The sequence below is a fragment of the Haemaphysalis longicornis genome, unplaced genomic scaffold (genome assembly GCF_048455015.1).
Source record: "Haemaphysalis longicornis isolate Haplotype H1 unplaced genomic scaffold, Haemaphysalis longicornis Haplotype H1 scaffold_12, whole genome shotgun sequence".
In the NCBI taxonomy this organism is placed as follows: Eukaryota; Metazoa; Arthropoda; class Arachnida; order Ixodida; family Ixodidae; genus Haemaphysalis; species Haemaphysalis longicornis.
In genome coordinates, this window is record NW_027526225.1 from 73,754,391 (window position 1) to 73,762,536 (window position 8,146).

Here is an 8,146-nt window from a genome sequence, read left to right on the forward strand (position 1 = left end):
ACCATTTTTAACGTATATTTGCCGTTTGAGTAGTTATGTCGTGTCCGGGTTACCGAGGGGGTGCTGCCGAACAATTTAATCAGGCCGTGAGAAGGAAGCGCACAATGGAAGCGAAGCTGCGCTTTAACAAGCCCGAAACAACCGTCCCTAAAAGAGACGATAAAGCCGGGTCGCACCGATTCGCCCGCCGGCGTGAGCGTAGGGAACGCTGGGTAAATTTTCCGCGGCCTCTACACGGTGCTCCGGGAGTGAAAACCGCCCTACCCTTCGCTGCCGCGTTGGGAGTTTCTTGCCCCGCACGCCACGTGAGAACCGTTGGCTGGTAGTGGTAGAAAGCCTTGCTTTGAAAATAAAAGTGAAAGGCGGAGAATATTTATTGGTTTATTTACTCATTATTCAACAAGTAGCGCATCGTTTCTCGTCGAACAAAAGCCGAGAAAGATACGAAAATTGTAATTTTGCAATTAAAACAATCTTTCATTCAGTTTTCGTGCCCTTCGCTATATCCAGGTGGTACGGAGTATTTTGAGGCGCCCCTATGGCGCGCATCACAGCCCAGATCTAGCTTGGTTCCTTAAACTGCACAATAATCATCGTGAGAAAGAAGAAAACCAAGGTGTGACTACCCCTGTGAATGTCGGCACACACGGTTGCTGTTCAACTGAACGGCACTTGTCCCACAATCCGCGAACCAACGCATTCCCCTACCATCAAACAGCCTATTTGGCGGGCCGACTACACGGCAATGGCGCCTATTTGTCTTTAGTGTTGCTTGGCGATCACCTCGCGTCTGTACGACACACAAGGCTGATAGCAGAGGCGGTTTGCCTTGCGCGCTCTGTGTTACGTGGCAATGGTACATGGTGAAGAGACCTGTGGCATACACGAACCAGACAGACATCGCTGATTTGTATCCAGAAATACACTTTACATGACACCATCGGCAAGAAAAGCAGCGAGACAGCGCGTCGCTGGCATTGTCTTGTCACATCCGATTCCACACAAGTGAAAGCGAATGTGTGGAGCGTTCTAGCACCTTCGTCGTCGCCCTTTATTTTTTCGCGTGCTTCTGCACTTCGCCGTCCTCTTTCATCGTTGGTATATTACGTGCACGATACACATTTATTTACAAAGATATGTGATCGATGTATTTACATTTTCGTTCCAAAGTGACCATCAGAGGGACCGCGCCGGCTGCACGCCAGCGACTCTTTCGACATCGTTGTCGTTATGGTGGGCCTTGGCGCCATGGGGCATTTTCTACTGTGTCCCGAGAAAATATGTAATTAATTAGGCGACCAGGCATTATAAAGATTGATCGCGTCGAATAAGAAGGCGTCAGTGTTATAAAGCTTCCAGAATTCGTGGGTAATACCATGATATATGTGTATGATATATCGCGTGCCTGTGGGTGGCAGAAAGTTAGATAGGCAAATGAGATCAAGAAGGTGCGGGGATAAATTCGTCCCAGTTAGCACAGGACTGGGATAATTGTAGTTATATTGGAGGGCCTTTTTCCTGCAGTGGCCATAGATCGGGGAATGATGTTGATGATGCTGCTCATGATGGTGCTGAAGGGGTTCATCACTTCGATCGTTTTTGATTACTATGCTCACTCTACGAAGATGTGTAGAAGTACGTGTTCGAGCGAAACACTGGCAGTCTTCATTCGGAGTTAGAATAATTCAGTTGTGCTTTGAAACCTTAATAATAGCGTCACTGCCTCGCTGCTTTTTTGCACTGCATTCCCTCTTCTTCCACCCCGTTTGGCTGTTATGAAAGGCCGAAGCACTTTCTTCTTTTATTATCCTATATGATAGCGTACATTATTCATTTTGATCGATGTTCCTGCTTGGCTCTTCATAATTAAGGAATTGTTGTGGTAAACAACTTTGTGGCGTGGCACTTGCATTTGCCGTGCACCATTGACAGTGATTCGCAGCAATGCTCAACAGTACGGCGAAGAATAGAACGTTGTAGGTAGTGCTCGCAGCACGGTCCTAGGTATGCTTCATGACGGGGCATTAAGGCAGAGGCGGCTAAACTGGCACGAGTAATTACCGTGGCACTACAGTGGAACTTCATTCCCTTGACTCCTAGTCATTCCACGTGACGGTGTCCAGTTGCATGGAGGCCATCTTTGTTATCCGATTTTGCAGTCAACACTGCAGACTCCTTAGATCAACGCTGACAGTCAACACTTTGAGCAGTGAACACTGAGGACCTCTTTGCTGCCGATTCTGAAAACGAATTGATACGACAGTTCTCTGGATGCCGGCATTGAGGCTGACTAGTGCAGATTTGTACATCATTTTCACATGTTTTTACTTAACTACTTAATTTTTCTTGCACATAATAGGTTCGTTTTAAAAATAACAGCTTTGCCATTAGCGGCAAAGTGCTTCGCATTGGCATTAGACGACTGACGTGTCCCCTCACTGTGCCCCTATGAGTATTTTACGCGTTTAGAGAGTGCCCAACTCCAAAGCATTGCTTTTATTGTATACACAGACACGCTGTCCTGCAAAGATTAAGGAAAGATCAATAGGGGCATCATAACCGGTTCCTCCACGTGCTGGACCCGCGAAATATGCTATGTGGAAGTCTAAACGCTTCGTATGATGTACGGCAAAAAACAACATAATAGACACTAAATTGATATATTGTTGGTAGCAATAACTAGCAATTAAGATCCCACCCTGCCTGTTGAAAACTTTCAAAAATCGCCTGCTTTGGCATTGAACTGCTTAGCAACTCGAATGGCAGCATAGAACGAAATGTATTGAAGGGGATATCATCCCACACTAAAAAGTATTTCCCTGTAGGGGAAAAAGTTCACATTAACAACTAAATTGATATAATGTAGGGCATGGAGTTTAAATCCAGCTATTACACTGCACGTAGTATTAAGAAGAAGATATTTTCTAACAGAAAAGTGTCACTTTAATTTATAAATATTATATAGGGGACCAAGGCAGGCTTAGATGTTCAAATGTATGTTTTATTCGTTAAGTAGTAATACCACAATAATATTATGCATGTGAGAGTCTGAGAATTGGTAAGCATGCTTTATGAATTCTTACCAAGAATATTTGACCAATGCGTGATTTATGAACAGACAACAAATATTTCTGTTTTGGACTTTTGCTTTCTTCAGATGATGCTGGATATCATTTATCGCCACCGGCGTGGGAGCACTTGTACACAGAACAAAACTGCACGGTCGTGCGACCCTTTATTCTCAGCAGTTCTGTTCCTGGTAAGTCGCCATCAAGCTTGAAAAAGTGACTTAGGTAATTGCCACAGTAATCAAACAATCCTTTGCTTTCTTTCCAATTGAGAGGCAGATATTTCTGGTTTCTGCACGCGAGCTTTCATTAGAGCCGTCTGCCCCTACAATTTTTGCCTAATTGATTTCATCAACAATGGTTTTCTAATTGGGCTTCATGCAGGCAGCTTATAAAGTAACTACAAATGGCTGGCTTTGCGCTATGTACAGACGCGAGGGCACGTTCCTAAGTACAAGGAACCGGGGGACATAACAACCAGCCTCAAAAGGCAACAGCTCATGTGGCAAAAGACGAAATAAATAGGCACCTAAGAAAAAATATAAATGACTGCAAAATATTTCACTTTATAAAAACAATGAAGAATAAATCTAAGCAACAAAATCTGATGGAAAGCCAAGAAAAATGAAAAAACTGTTAGAATAAAGAAATAAAGCAGTTAATTGACCAGGGGAGAAAGTTCTTGCGACAATGAAGACTGCTTGAATGCTTTGAAGGCGAAACTATGTGGATAGTTTAAATAACTTTCTTATATGTACGTCGCAATATCGTCTATTCATTAGCTTTTGTTTATTGTATTTTGAAGCAAAATATTTCTACCGCCTTCTTTGTTTGCTACATTGTGTTGACGTCTTTTTCGTCGCTTTCGGTTCTTTGTCTTACGGAGTGAATTACGACAGGAGGCAGACTGGCACAGGCCACAGCGTCTGTTAAATGATGGTTCTACGCGGCTACTCTGCACCGGTTCAACTACCGTGTAATCACGTTCGGGATGTTATGCGCTACTGACTACTGTATAAGGTTTAGGTTTCCAATTCATTATTAGGGGTGGAGATCAGCCCCTCAAATGCCTCTATTCCGAGTAAATTCCCCAAGTGGTTGTATGACAATAAAGAAGGAACAGCAACGGTAACATTTCTTCAACGGCTGGCAACACGCGGAACACGCTGGCAACACGCGGAACACGCGCAACACGTGGAACATGTGAACTCTATAGAGTTCGCAGCGCAGTCGCCGAACACTGTGAAGTTGCCGGCCACAAAATTGACTTCTCCGGAACGGCCATCCTCGAAAGGGAAACGAACTGGAGGAAGCGGCTTTTCCTCGAATCGTGGCATATTCAGCGCACACCTGGGAATGTAAATCGCTCGCTTGGCACTCTCCCCTCGGTGTAAACACATAGATTACGTGCCGCAGCGAGGGGCTTTGTGCGAGGCCAGCAAATGTGAGACTATAAAATGGAGCTGCAGCGTGGCCACTGTCACCCCTGAAGAAGAAGCCGAGCCGGCTTCGAAACGTCGGGTTTTTTGCCTTTTTGCATTGTATTGGTTGGAGCCTAATTAAATCTCAGTTCAGTAACTTCCCAGCCAGACAGAAGTCTGTCGAAATGTTGAATTTCGAAAGTAGCCCGGAGATTCCAAATGTTAGGTTTCACCGCTGCTTGGACATAACTTACACGTACGTCTTTTGGCAGGAAGGGGCAATCAATTGTGCTTGTCAGAATACTATGTTAAAATTGTTTACGAAAAGTTTTCACGTATACATTCTCACCTACAGGTAATGCCTCCAAGCCCCACTGTGAACTGTGGGTTGTCGAGTAGCCGGTGGGTTTCAATGAATCATATGAAGAAGAAATGAAGAAGAAAAATATGAGTCAGTGTTGTGAAGAATATTTTAAAGCTTATTGTAACACAACGAACGTATATGATGTAGATATATGGTGGTGTTACAACGTCCTGGCGACTAATTTAAAACCAGAAAACTGACAGCAGAGCTCACAGTGAACGTGCCGCCAATAAGGTCCAACTATATAAATTGGAATAAAATTTATTACTACCATTTACATGTCCGTAGTACAATCATTGCTATACGACAACGCAGCACACAAGTTGAGCCTGCAGCAAGCTGAAGAAAAGGGATTATTCTTGCAACACTATTTCTGGACAAACTCGCTGTTCTTATGATGTAAAGCGCCACTACACTGCAGCCACACAATTAATACAAAAGAAACGCTATTTTATTAAGCAACACATTTAAAAGAATATTTTAAATCTCGGTACGTACAGTTTAATGTGTATACGACCTTGACTGTACGAAGAAAGCGGATTTGTTTACCGAATTTCTACATAGATACTCAAATAAATAGTAAAAGATATACAAAGGGCGACGTCGATGAGCGTGAGCTCTGGCGACTAAGCACGCGATGATGCCATCTTTGGCATCACAACGTGGTTTTTAGCAGTGTTTACTGCGGCTCCTTCGTCTCCTCATAAACCGCTCGCCGAACCACGAACCACCAAACGACCGAACCTTAAGTCCTGGTGGATGATTTGCACGACGCCGAGGAATCTGGAAGCCAGGATACTATTCTCCAAAAAGCTAGCGCTCAAGAGCTTGGCCAAAAACACAATCTGGCATTTTTTGCAATGTAGGCTCCCGAAACTCAATAGTTCACTTTGTGGTTGAACACCTTAAAATACCCACAAAAGAGGCCCGCAAGAGTCCGTCTTCGGCCTCGGTTTATTTACAGTTGTAACTAAACTCGTCGCCTGGCCACTCGAACAAGATACATCGGTTGTATGCGCTATCTATTCCGACGACATTGCTAGGCGTCTTCGATATCTTGTCTTCGAATGGTGTTGGAAACAATTTGCTCCTGATCTATCTGAAAATGACCCCCAAAAACAAATATTTCCTTTCTATGGAGGCGACCACCCTACAAAATTTAACTTTTTTTGAACACATGACGGATGCCATCTGTACCCTGCATAGTATCCGTTTCTTTAGTACTCAGGTTTCTATTCACAATGGCAACATTATCTGGCTAAATTCTCTAAAAAGCAATGAGCAGGGGAATAAACAATATGATCATTTTGTGCAACATGGCAGGGGCACCATCCCTGTGGGGGCACCGTAGTCCGGAATGCTCTGGTCCTTGTTGGACGCCTAGGCTCTAGAGAGAATTGATTCTTAGCCGCAACGTCCGAGCTGTCAGGTGGCGAGTATTCAATTAGCAAGACGGAAGAGAAGTGAAATTTGAAACGGAGAAGTGCAAATTGTGAAGCTAAAGCGAGTACGGAGGAAACTAGAAGCAAGAAAGTAAGCGCAAACGAAAAACAAGTGTCCCGTTTGTTCTTTTAGTAGGCGTTTCTGTCCATGGAGATGAAACGTTCCGGCGCGAGTTGTTGGAAAATAAGTGTCTCGGTTAGGTTCTAGCGTTAGGTTCTAGCCCAAGGCGTTAGGAAACGACTTTTCTGGTGTTTTAGTACTATGGCCACATGAGAATACGACGATGAGCGACAACGATGCCATGACACGCCGACAGCCCCAGCCCCGGTGGTGCTCCACCTGTAAAATTTCTCGGGTAGGTTATTGATATCTTTTCCCCTCACGAGGCACCTTGAGTAATCTTGGCGACGGTACTGGCGACACCGCGGACCCCGAGCCCCCAAACATAAGCTGGAACCAACCGTGGCGATGGGTTTTAGGGCGAAGTGTAGAAACCTCAAACGGTGGCCATCGAAACCTAGGTCAAACATCGGCGGATCGGCTCCCTGTCTGTTTACCAGGCAGGGAGCTCCGGGACCTCTCTCGTTATGAGGGTAACCCGAGCGAAAAAAGTACCCCCGTCGCCTGCTTCTCTACTATGCTATATGGTATTTTCTAGGCCCCCAAAACGTGATCGCTCCCTGGAAAAGGGCCGCACCGAAGTTTATTTTCCTCCTTTGCAGTCAATCTCGCTTCCAAAGCCCGATAATTCCTCGCGCTTTCTGATCATGGAACGTCTTGATAAGACAACGCCAATCACTTCTCAGTCCGTCTTTTTAATCTCCAAGTATCTTGAAAGTCTTGTCGGCAAGTCGCACATGGCTAAGAACCTGAACACCTGCGAACTACTGATTGAGGTAGAAAACAAACACCAGTCCGCTAACCTCTTCGCACAAACGCGAATGGTCGAGGTTGACCTCAAGATCACGCCCCATCGCGCCTTATTAGCTGCCAGGGCGTGATCTCTCATCGGGATCTTAAAAGTGAAACCGAGGCCGATCTCCTCGAGGGCCTTCGGGATCAGGGCATGACGGCAGTGAGGCGAGTAACCATACGCCCGAACGACGACATAATACCAAACAAACACAGTCTTGAAGTTTGACTTCTGAACACTTCCTGAGTCCGTCAACGCAGGCTTCATAAGATGTCCGGTCCGACCCTACGTGCCGAACCCATGCTGCTGCCTCAAGTGGCAGCAGTTTGAGCACTGGACAACCTCTTGCCGTGGTAAATTGACCTGCGCAAAATGGGCAACACAAGATCATCCAACTGAAAATTGCGAATCCGGGAACTTCACCTGTGCAAACTGCCAGGTACCACACACTGCCTATTCTAGGAGCTGGGAAAAGTTTAAGCAGGAGAAATAGATCATTGCCTTTAATGGGACACTGAAGTGAATTTGTCAAGCTCCCTGTTTTGCTTGCACTGCGTAGACTGGCTCAAATTACCACACTTTTCATCGTTTATCCGATTGAGAAGTGGTTATTTATTTTATAAAGCGCGAAAGAAGAAAAACTACCATGCGCGGTCTGTTGCAGCCGCACGAACTAAAGCTGTGACGCCGCGAGGAGATGGCACAGTGATTGGACGATGTCCGAGGTTAGCATTCAAACAAGTTTCGGTTTCGGTTCTGTAAAACAACATGTTTGACAACCGACGGCATCGTTGGATGGACCTTCTCGATATCTCAGTTATCGCCGTACCGCCCTTCTGCCATATTGTCGGCTGTAAAATGGCTGCGATAAGCCTCCCAGGACGGCTTAGAATCGTAGAAATCACTAGCCGAGGCCTACGCAGTGGATGACGCCCTC

The 8,146-nt window shown here is 45.4% G+C and overlaps 1 long non-coding RNA gene across 1 annotated transcript in view; it reads left to right on the plus strand.

The window, feature by feature from the left end:
* The window catches only part of LOC144162025 (uncharacterized), a 73,385-nt gene extending 68,277 nt beyond the window's left edge, over nt 1–5,108 (plus strand). The window contains exons 4-5 of the long non-coding RNA XR_013320578.1: nt 3,158–3,259; nt 4,845–5,108. This is a non-coding gene — a long non-coding RNA (uncharacterized LOC144162025). The remainder of the gene's footprint in view (nt 1–3,157; nt 3,260–4,844) is intronic.
* Nucleotides 5,109–8,146: the final 3,038 nt, after the last annotated feature.